The 11,851-nt window shown below is 35.8% G+C and overlaps 1 long non-coding RNA gene across 16 annotated transcripts; it reads right to left on the reverse strand.

The window, feature by feature from the left end:
* Positions 1 to 372: 372 nt before the first annotated feature.
* Positions 373 to 4,964, reverse strand: LOC110928579. 16 transcript variants are annotated; one of them, XR_004888182.1, is made up of 13 exons: positions 4,680 to 4,961; positions 4,457 to 4,605; positions 4,286 to 4,373; positions 3,968 to 4,030; positions 3,764 to 3,844; positions 3,568 to 3,661; positions 2,788 to 3,432; positions 2,565 to 2,713; positions 2,321 to 2,377; positions 2,108 to 2,254; positions 1,696 to 1,774; positions 1,431 to 1,581; positions 373 to 674 (listed from the first exon to the last, which is right to left on the reverse strand). It is a non-coding gene; the product is annotated as an uncharacterized LOC110928579 (long non-coding RNA). The 16 variants fall into 16 exon arrangements; XR_004888185.1 differs by having other exon boundaries at positions 1,424 to 1,581; XR_004888190.1 differs by lacking the exon at positions 373 to 674 and having other exon boundaries at positions 1,190 to 1,581; positions 2,788 to 3,220; positions 3,284 to 3,432; positions 4,680 to 4,964.
* Between the last annotated feature and the right edge of the window lie 6,887 nt (positions 4,965 to 11,851).

Below are 11,851 nucleotides of genomic sequence, written 5' to 3' on the forward strand. Positions count from 1 at the left end.
GTACGGTTGTACATGTAGCTTGATCTTGTCTTCAGTTTTTAAATAGGCTCTTTGATACTTGTTTCTTAATTGGCTTGTTTCAAACTATTTTCTCACTTATCATAATCCTATATCTATGCAAACTCACATTCATGTGATTTTATTGTAGGTGTATTGGATTCCACAAAATAGTACATTGGCCGGCTCAACCATTTTGGGTCCCAAAACGAAGCAAATATCTTAAGCGTGTTTTTTTTAATTCTAAAGTTATAAATTAAACTTAAATATTTAAAATTAACCTTTTACGCGAGATTGAATAATAAAAACGATACAGTTATATGATATATAAATATTTCTTATAAATAAAGTTACAAATTACTTTGCATATAACAATAAAAAATGCAAGTTTGTATACACGAATTTATATCCCGGTGTGCGCTGCCATTTTTACGTATTCTTTAGTATTTTCCATTATCGATTCGGTCGGTGTACATGTACTCGGTCTAACAATCAATCAAAAGATATAAAACGATTAGAGCATTCACAACGAAACATCTTGTTTCCACTATATATTTATTGGACCAAAATGTGAAAGCCTCACATAAATTCCACCAAAAATCCAATCTCTTATCTTTTTCCAAAATGATGTTGTAGTAGCCTTTTACACCACCTACCTTTCCTATAGAAATAACTGCCTGCATTTAATTTTAAGTATTAAAACTAAAAAACGTGAGATGAGCTATGTCTATCAAATAATCATAAGAAAATAACAAATTGTAGAAAAACATTTTTTAAAGGCAAAGGAGATTTCATTCAAAAACAAAAGAGGATCCTAGAGCAAGTTGCTATAGAAACCTTGTTGTACAGTGAGTTCAAAACAGATTACAACTCAAAGCTACAACTATAGAACAACAAAAAGGTTAGTAAAAAGAAAGAGTAAACTAATAAATAAGAACATAAAATACAATAACATAACATAACTCAAAGGTTGATATTAGCATTCCACCTATTATAAAATACAATAACATAAAATAACATAACATTAAATTGAATCTCCATGTGTGTAGGATGCCCAATTCAAGAGCTGTAGATTCAATTTAATACCGAATATGAGACTGTTTATGCATTTGCTAAGTTAATTTAAAGGACGACTTAATAAACGGTACTTCAAAATCAAACTAATAAAGTACATTACGAAACATAATAATCATAACATAAGGAGAAACTGGCGAGTTTCCTTTGTTATAATCATAAACAAAAAGCCGAATGCAACCCAAAACGCCATCACGATGTCAATCACATAATGTTAATCGAAAGTCATGGCCTTTTTTGAAGTTGCATACATAAGAACTAAAGGAATTAGTAGTCAGCACCCTCAATGTACAACCAAAGTTTGCATACTAAAAACTATGTTATTCCTCAATAATCTTTCATATGATTATACCTAGTACCTGGTTTGTGAGGCAACGAAAACATGAGGTGGTTGAGGTCTCCGATCAAGGTTTAGATCTTGGATAACAGAGGTTGCCTTTACACTCATCGTGACAGCCTTGAATAGCAACAATCATATCTCCACCATGGCTGCAACACAGGTTGCCACACCTGGTAGAAAGAGAGAGAGAAATGTAGAGGTAAAGTTGTTATCTGTTAAACACAGGTTGCCACGCCATTAAGATCTTTGGCGACCAAAGCACAGTTTAGGGTAGAACAATATACCAGCGTAATCATTTTTTCGGTGGTATTAGGGTTCCGGCGAGCTCATACACCAAATGATTGTACGACATCTGCAGAACAACTGAAGTCAGAAAAACAATGTAAGTCCAAACCCTTTCTTTTCATTCGAACTAAACAGACAAACTCACCTATACCTACAAATTTGCATAATGAAGTAAGAAGCATTAAAGAAAAAAAGAAAAATATGTAAACAATTGGGCCTTTGTTCTAATCGATCCGACCTAAACCCTAATCCTAAAAACTGAATACGTAGTTGACATAGTACTTGTCTGTTGAAATATGCAGTAATCAGGTGGTAAGATAAAAAAGATCCACAACCCAAAAATTACACTCAACATTGTTATTTAACTAACCACGATGACGATCCTTCTAGATATAGAGGTGGAAAATTCACCATATTTACATGTGGATGGATTGACTCAGGTTACGTATGTAGTATATATTTGCATCCACCCTAGTGGAACACCAACCGCTTCACGGTGGGTTTCGATTCTAGAAATAACCGCTACTGCAGTATTCCTAAACTAAGCTTGCTGCAAATCTGCAACAAATATGAACGATCAAACCAATTTAATAGACGAAATGATACAAACAGATTGAGTTTTACCATTTGTTGTGGGTTAATCAAGATTGATGTTTGATTTGAAGAAGTCGCGAAGCATATCTGTTAAACACATTAATAATAAAAAATGAGAACACAATTAAATTTTTAATATTTAAATGGTTCATGACATAATGTGTATATAGTTACAATCCATGATCCGAACAATAGAGTTAATCCGTGGCCCCTGTATTTATTTAAGAATTTTAAATGGTTCATACTTTATACGCGTCACCTGCTATTAAATTACCTATACTCAATCGTCTCGAGTCATGCTTACGATTTCTTAAAATGTCTTAGTATAGTCTTTACTACACCATTAATTTTTATTGAGTGTCAAACCTGGTGCCATCAAAATTCATATCAGAGGGCTAGCAAGGTAAACACCAACATATAAACCTGCAAATATGCAACAAATATAAAGGATCAAACCAATTTATTAGACGAAATGATACAAACAGATTGAGTTTTACCCTTTGTGGTGGGTGAATCAAGATTGATGTTTGATTTGAAGAAGTCACGAAGCAAAGCTATTAAACACATTAATAATAAAAAATGAGAACACTATCAAATTTTTAATTTTTAAATGGTTCATGACATAATATACCAGTACCAAATTTGATATCGTTACGGTAAGGTATCGTACCGGTATTTGAGGGTAAAATTCAGTAAAATATTGGTACGGTAGTGAACCGGTACCGAACCAAAAGTACCGGTACCAAAAACGCCAAAAAGTGGGTACCGAATCGGTGCCGAAAATAAATCGGTACAGGAAATTCGGCACCGGTACCCGGTACCAAATGCTTGTCCCTATTCCCGAGTATGGTCTCATGCATCTCAACCATTTGCTATAATGTGTATATAGTTACAATCCATGATCCGAACAGTATAGTTAATCCATGGCCCCTGTATTTATTTAAGAATTTTAAATGGTTCATACTTTATACGCGTCACCTGCTATTAAATTACCTATACTCAATCGTCTCGAGTCATGCTTACGATTTCTTAAAATGTCTTAGTATAGTCTTTACTACACCATTAATTTTTATTGAGTGTCAAACCTGGTGCCATCAAAATTCATATCAAAGGGCTAGCAAGGTAAACACCAACATATAAACCTGCAAACAATATAAAAATTTACCTTTTTCGTTATTTTAAAAGGTTACAATCACATGTTATTATCCATTTATTTCAATCAACACAATATAGACCGCTTTAACGGAAAATGAAAGTGAAGCTAAAGATGGACTTACCGGAGCTTGTTCGAAAGTTCGCCGGAACCCTAGATGAATTCTTTGGCTTTCTGTGTGATGTCGTTATGCTTTCTTAATATAAAATAACATCAACCTGGGAAAAATATTAAACCTCAAATTTCTAAACGAAGTGCACACCATAATAGAAAGTATGAGCTCAAATGTGTATAACATATTATAGATTCAAAAACACTACCTGCCCATCAATGTTGAACTCATGTTTCTATGCACAACCATTCTTTCTCCAAATATCGAAAGCATCCTTAAAATGTATAAACTGAAATAGAACTTGATTATAAATTTAAGCCCCAAAAAAAAGTTCTAAAGCTAAAGGAAATCACAAACGCATAATTTTCACTAATTAATTAAACATACCACCACTCATCACTAATACAATTACCTCAAATCGAAATGAAATCCGTAATGTAATTTTGCTATCACACTATTGTTTCATTTGTTATATCTACACAAAAGGGATCGAAGAAGATATAGTTAAGAACCAAACCGTCATACTGAAGTGTTGAATAAAATCAATCTAAGATTAGTTTTTTGCTATAAAGATTTGTGAAGAATTACTCTGTAGATTAGGAAATTTTTAATCAATTACCCCTAAAAGTATAAAATAGATTAAACCCTAATTATCATCTTTACAGTCGATATTATACCAATTTCACTAATAATAATTACACAATCAATTTCAGAATTCAACCATTCTCACCTTCCAGTAGTACTTTACAGCTACCTATTAAAACTTCATCTCTACAAGTCTTTGCAAAAGAAGGCAGTGGAGAATATTCTTAACCAATCTGCAAGAAATGATAATGTTTCACAGTGATTCTATAAATAATGTTTTATCAGATTACATCATCAAGCATCGAATAAAACATACCTAGATGAGAGTTCGAATGCTCGAGATGTAGAGATTTTTGTAGTGGGTATAGATACAATCGCCATAGATGAAGCCGTAGATAGTATTAGGGCTATTACACATCTTCTTCTTGATTCAGCCCCACATTATTAGAACCCTAAATCCTAATTCTAACACACATTAGGGTTATGAGCAAGAGAAGGCCACTGTGAAAAAAATCTTATATAACCATTGAATAACATACCTGGAATGGAAGAACAACACAATGATAATCGATCGATTGAAGATTAAGCAGTGATTGAAAGATCAAAAGCGTTTGAATTCTCTGATTAAACATAGACAGTTTATAAGCGTTAATAATGGAAACGCATTGATAATTTTGTATAAGAATTTCAACTGATTGAGAATTGATTGGGTTTCCATATCTTCATTAGGCGGTTTCACAAAATGAGGAGAAAGGAGGAAATCCATTTTGCCGCTCAAACACCAATTCTCTGCCTAAATAGCCATGCCACATCAAGGTCAAATAGTCAACATTATTTGCTTTAGTATAAGAGATAGATTATTCGAAATAATTAATAACCGCAATATTGTACCGCAAATCCTGTCGTAAATATATTTGACCGTTAAATATTTAATTTGTGCATGTCCTCCAAAGTGTAACTATTTGGATCGTACCATGACATCAAAGTTAAAAAATTGAGTGTCGACATACTACTTCCAACAACTCCCACTTGGAAGAATCTCAATTACTTTCCCTTTAACGTAGAAAATAGAGGACATCTAGCTACATCACGTTGCCCCTATCAAGGTTTGACGATTTACTTTCGCCAACTGTTCTTTGTATCCAAGTAGCACCTTACTTGATCAAGTGCAATAACCTTTTTTAACCTTATCCAACCTCCTTTATGTATAGGCATTCATTGAACATGAGACATGGATCATATTTCATTCGCATAGTTTGTTCAACTATTCGTTTCTCATTCTCTGAATCAAATGCTTCACCAAGTTTGAGCTCGGCCACGTGTTTACACCACTTTGAATCAATGAGGCACCAGAATACGCAACTCCTTTCTAAAGGAGAACAGAATCCCTATGACGACATACGTAAATATACAATCCTTTAATAAATGTCATCCGATAATTACTTTGTTCTTTTTTTTTTTTGAACGGCCAACAAACTCAATCCCGAGCACTCTCGGGGCACCCACTGGACAAACGGAGTACTCCGAGAGTAACCCGAGTCCACTACCAATTCCGGGAAAAACCCGGTAACCCACCCGCCCGTAGGCATGACAGTGAAATTACCGGTAAACCCCGTTTGGCTCAAGGATCCAACCCAGGTTTCCCTGGGTCTCCTATCATTGCCCACCAGTGTCTCACTCTGCACCAAGTGGGAGTCGAATCTGCATCTCTCAGGAGAAATGCAAGCCTTCCACTACTTGATCTAGAGATCATTGGCAATTACTTTGTTCTTTACTTTCTCAATGTAATTATAATGAACTCCAATAGCAAAATATTATCGAGATATGTGTAGTAAACTATACCCACTTTTGGGCAAGGTCTAGTGGGCTCAGGCCTACGTCGGTTAAGTTCATTATGGTTTAGCTAAACTTTTCCCCACTCTCCTACTCGCCTGAATAAAGAGGGACATTTAACCCACCTTAGAGGTGGATTCTCTTTTTTCCCACTGCATACATTTCTAACTACCAAATCTCCAAGTTCCATAAACACACAAGCACATGAGAGACTCCAAGCACAATGCTAATGATGTAATCCCCCTCCTCCACCCCTCACACACAAAACCTCTCGTGTGAAAGATACACATCTCATATGAGAGACTCAAGCACAATGCTAATGTTGTAATATCCTGTGTAGAGAATTCTTTTAAGTCTTAAAAGAGAAAGTCGATGCTTTCTCTCACCAAGCACCCTTCAAATGTAAAATCTTTTAATTTTAACTCTTGTAATATAATTTTGTATTTACACCTTTTACTTTTGAAAGTTACAATTTTAACCTCTGTGCTATTGCTTAGTTTTACAATTTTTACAAGTACTTTTAAAATTTACATTTTTAACCCATGTGTTATTACTTTATTTTACACCCCTCAAGTTTTAAACTTTGCGTTTTTTTCCTTTCACTATTACTCCATTTTTACCACCCCACTCAATTTTTAAACTTTGCGTTTTTTATCCTTTCACTATTACTCCATTTTTACCGCCACCACACCGTCAAGTTTTAAACTTTACGTTTTTGCTTCTTGTACTATTACTCCTTTTTTACACTTGCTCAACTTTAAAAATTTCATATGGTTACTGTATCACATAATGCTTAAACTAATTCATTCGATGTTTGCAATGTACCCGCGCCGCAACGTGCGCAGGTCTAATTGCTAGTTTGCTCTTACTATGAAAGATCTCTTTGATTTGCTCACAGTTTTTGTACATGTTGCTACCGTTTGATCTTATATCAACTCTTAGAGGTGTGCAATAACCGAACCGTTAACCGAAATTCAACCGAAACCAATAAAATCGAGCCAAAATTAACCGAAACCAAACTAACCGAAAGTCGGTTATCGGTTATTTTTTACCATCGGTTAACCGAACGAACCATTTATATTTTCATAGATTTCTATATTTTATACCTCAATTTCATGTATTTCATGTTTTATACCTTTATTTCACGTATTTATACTTTTATTTCACGTATTTATACATCCATTTCATTTATTGATACCTCTATTTCATGTATTTATACCTTAATTTTATTTATTTATACATCCATTTCATGTATTTATACCTCCATTACATGTATCTCTAAGCAAAAATGTTAACCCTTATTTGATTTGGTTATTAACCGAACCGAACCAAAAACCGACAAGTTAAAACCAAAAACCGACAAGTTAACCGAACCGATTAACCGATGACTTCAGTTATGGTTACGGTTAATGTCAATAACCGAACCAAACCGTGCACACTCCTATCAACTCTACTATAAATATAAAACTGTTATCACACCAAATGGCAAGTTGTTGCACATAGATATTGTCCTAAGTTTGGTAACTCTCATTAGACAATCCAGACACAACCTTGCTCCTTGGCTTTTGTCATTTTAATGGTGGTTTTTTATTGTCTTTACTCGAGATCATGCATACTTTATTTGAGGAGGCTTTCTTCAAAGTGACGTTTCCATCGACACTAACTTGATCATGGATATTGCTTTTAGGGTTTACCCCTAAGCTTGACTACAAGAATTTAGGGGGTGTTTGGGATTCCTTCTCAAAACTGACTTATTAACTTATATAAGTCATAAGTGATCTCAAAAATGACTTCTCAACAAACAACACACTCCAAAATAAGCTAACCCAAACACTCAAAAAACAACTTATTAACTTTTATAAGTCAATAAGTCATAAATTGCTCCAAAATAAGCTAATCAAACACCACCTTATTATTTTTGTTGTGTCATGAATATGATAAGCAATCAACGGTCATCCCGGACAAACCCAAAACATTCGAACAAATAATGGGACATGTATTCTATTGTGTAACTGGGTATGAGATTAGTATTAAAAAATATAGATATAGGATATGTATGATAAAACACGCATACTTGTTTACCTGAACCATCCCTGCAAACATTTTATTTTTCCTTTGAATGTGAGTAACACTTAACAGAGAAATATTGACGTTTTAGTTTTTATATCTATAATTTTGTTGGACAATACATTAAAACCTATATAAAGAAACAAAAAGTTTGTGCATATGTTGATTGTACATTGGGAGTCTTTCAAAAAAAAAAGGAATTTTTTATTTTTAACCCTAAAGTTTTAATGTTTGACAATTTAAGTATAAACTTCTAATCTTTGTTTCCTTTTTAACCCTAAAGTTTAAATATTTGACAATTTACCCTAAAGTTTTATTCTTTGACAATTTAAGTTTAAAATTTTTAATCTTTGTTTCCTTTATAACCCTAAAGTTTTAATCTTTGACAATTTAAGTTTAAAATTTTAATATTTGGTAATTTAACCCCTTTGATTAATTTGATTTTTTACTTCTAATTCAAAAGTTTTCATCTTTTGCGATTTAACCACTTTGATTTTTTTTTACTTATGTGTTGTAATCTTGGCTTTGGGGGGTTTTTTAAAAAAAAAATGGTTATGCATATGGTTGCTGTAACCTTCGCTTTAAAGGTTTTTCAAAAAAAAAATTGATATTTTTTCTTTTCACCCAAAAGTGTTTCATAAATTACTTTTAATCCAAAACTATTTGTTTTTTTTTACTTTTAACACAAAACTTTTTATCTTTTGCAATCTATATTCACAACTTTTTTTACTTTCAACTTTGTCCTTTATAGTTTTCATTCTCCGTAAATTTTTCGCTTTATGCTTCGTTCAAAATTTTGTGACTTAACACATCGCAACGTGCGTCTTTGGTTTAGCGTTTTTTACGTTTCATTCTAAATTTTGCGAGTTAACACGACGCAACGTGCGTGTGTGGGTGAACGTTTTTACATCGTCTATTTTTTTCCCGTTTGACAGGTTCAACATAACGTGCGCGTCCTAAATCGATTTAGTTATAACTAAAGAATCCCCGCCGTATTGCGGCGGGTCGTAATTCTAGTTTATATAAAAATAGTAAAAATGTACTTACGAGTCCCAATGGATTATTTTGGTTACTTTGAAGGGCAAACATGATATTTATGGGTTTATCTTCTACCCAACGGATAATAAGGCTAATGGGTGTGGGGCTCATCCCCGGAACAACGAGCCACGTCGAAGGCCGGTTACACCTCCCCTTCCTGTTGCGTCGCGTCGTCTTCGTCCTCCCCAAGTCGTGCTCGACGTCCCTCACTTCTTTATCCAACACACACACAAATATACATATATATATATATGTATGTATGTATGTATATAAAGGGGTTCATCCCCACACTTTAGGTTTATCTTTCACACCCGCTGATGTGAATGCCTACGTGACGGATCATCCTCAAGGGACCATCCTCCTCCACATCTATTGGAATTAAATCTCCAATAAATATTTCCATAGTGTGGATTATTTTTATCACACTAAGAGACATATAGTTTTCAAATCGAATCAAATAGAGGGAATGGGATTGTATATATCTATCCTAAAAGGGCGTTTCAATGTGATAGTTGATAAAAGTTAAAATCAATAATGCCTTTAGTTTTCTAATTATATAATTCAGTCAACTTTTGTTTTGTGGATTTTAGTAGACTGGTAGAATAAACATGTCTCCTTAGTAAATAAATAAAACCAAAATGGTAGCATATGCTACTTTGCCACTTCAAGGATAACACGTTTGTCACATCCTATTTTTTTTATTTAAAAATAGTGATATTTGATTAATAACCTAGTAACAAAAATACGCGACACCTATGCAGGTTAGATAATTTATCGAGCCATCTTAGAATAGAATATTTGAAATTAGTCGTATTGTAGATAAACTTTGTTTATGAAAGCCCTATTAAGCTCTTAAGCTTAGACCGTTGGGTATGGGGGGTGATGACGGGGGTAGCCCGAGACCAAATAAAACGACCAAGTATATAAACACCTAAAAGGTTAAAAGGTTCAACGCTTGAAAAAGCTGAAGAGATGGAGTAAAGTAACACGGGAACAGTGAACAAGTCACATCCCCAAACAGTCTCACCAACCACAGCCGTAAAAGCAATGCAGGTCCACAGAATACACGCTGTTATCCGGGGGTCAAAAGGCTTCAACCCCCGAAAGGGTAAGCCCCTCACTGCAAGCTGGTTCACTAGTCAAATGTATACTCCTTTGGGACATGTCTTTGCCTATAAAATGACACTTCATTCATTAACAAAGACATCCTGGATCAGACCTGTTCTCTCAACCTCTGGTCCTTTACATCGTACATTCACTTCACTCAAAGTGTCCCTCATTCAAAGTGACATTACACTTGTTCTTTCTGTCCCTCAATCCATTACTGAACAATACTTCAGAATTGGATCTTCAAACAAGAAACTAAAATCAGTGAACCTCCTTCCACGTCTTGCAAACGTGGGGGGACCCCACGACCTGCGTTAGGCAAGGTTAAACCCTTTAACCCTTCTGCCTAACCACCCCTGTCACTATCCTCGGTCTATATTTTGTTGTCTCAACAAGTTGGCGCCCACCGTGGGGCTACGCCACTATTTCTCCTCAAAAAAGACCTAGTAGTGTAGCTCTTCTCTCTCAAAGTCGTCATGTCTGAAAGTGGATCACCAGGTGAAGTGAACCAGGTACCAAACACTTCAACTCCGGGTAGTAGCCAAGCCCATGTGGCTATCCCAACTGCTTTTTCAACTCCGGGGAGCACACCCGAGTTTCTCACCTTTAACACTCCAACCCCCTCTAGATCTGGAGTTTCTTCCCCTAACGTCGGTGTCACGGACACCCCCACACGTATTGAACTCACCCCAGAGGGAGTTGCTAACAATTTTCTTGAGTTGAGAACCCTCCTCAACCAGTATGTGAACAAAGAGAAGGACAAGGGAGTAAGGATTCGCCTAGATTACGACGAGCCTGAACCAACACTATCTCCCGGACCCCCCATTCCACCTTTTACAACCAGGAATGAGGCTGGTCCCAGTAATCCTTCAAACCCCGTTCCATATTTACCCACCATGGCAAATCCTACAACATATCCCCTCTTTTCATCCCAACCAATTACAAGTGGTGCTCCTCTAGGTCATGAGCTGACTTTGGATCAGCTCCTACATTCCCCAGTAACGAGCTTTCCAGCTTCCACCTCCACTTCGTGGGAACAAGCCCTGTCAGTACTTCCATTAGCACGGAGTGCGGTAATGAGCACCCCCCTTGGGGTTAGCTGCCCGGTCACATTCGGAAGCCTCCAAGGTTTCAACCCTATGTCCCAGATGATGACCCAGATGATGGCCAGTTTCCCGTGGCAGCACTTTATCAATCAAGTGCTAGCCACTCAAGGGAACAACAATGGTAATAACAATATGGGTACGAGGGTCGAAGAAGACTTGGCTAAACCCTACAAGCCGAGTAACCTTTCATGCTTCTCGCAGCAAATAGCAGATTATGATTTTCAGACAAAGATCAAAATGCCGTCCCACATCAGAACGTATGATGGGTCTGAGGACCCAGAGGACCATCTTCAGATCTTTACCGGTGCAGCAAGAATAGAGAAATGGTCAAATGCTGAATGTTGTCTAATGTTCATGCAAACCCTTATCGGATCTGCCAGGATCTGGTTCAACGATTTACCTGCTCGAAGCATTCGAAGCTTTGACGATCTCAGCAAGGGTTTTTTGGCCAACTTCTCTCAGCAGAGACGATATGTCAAAGATGCAACAGTTATTTTTCAAATAAAACAACGAGACAATGAAAGTCTTCGTGAGTTTATTGAACGATACAAAAAGGAAGG

The sequence above is a fragment of the Helianthus annuus genome, chromosome 3 (assembly GCF_002127325.2).
Source record: "Helianthus annuus cultivar XRQ/B chromosome 3, HanXRQr2.0-SUNRISE, whole genome shotgun sequence".
Taxonomy (NCBI): domain Eukaryota; kingdom Viridiplantae; phylum Streptophyta; class Magnoliopsida; order Asterales; family Asteraceae; genus Helianthus; species Helianthus annuus.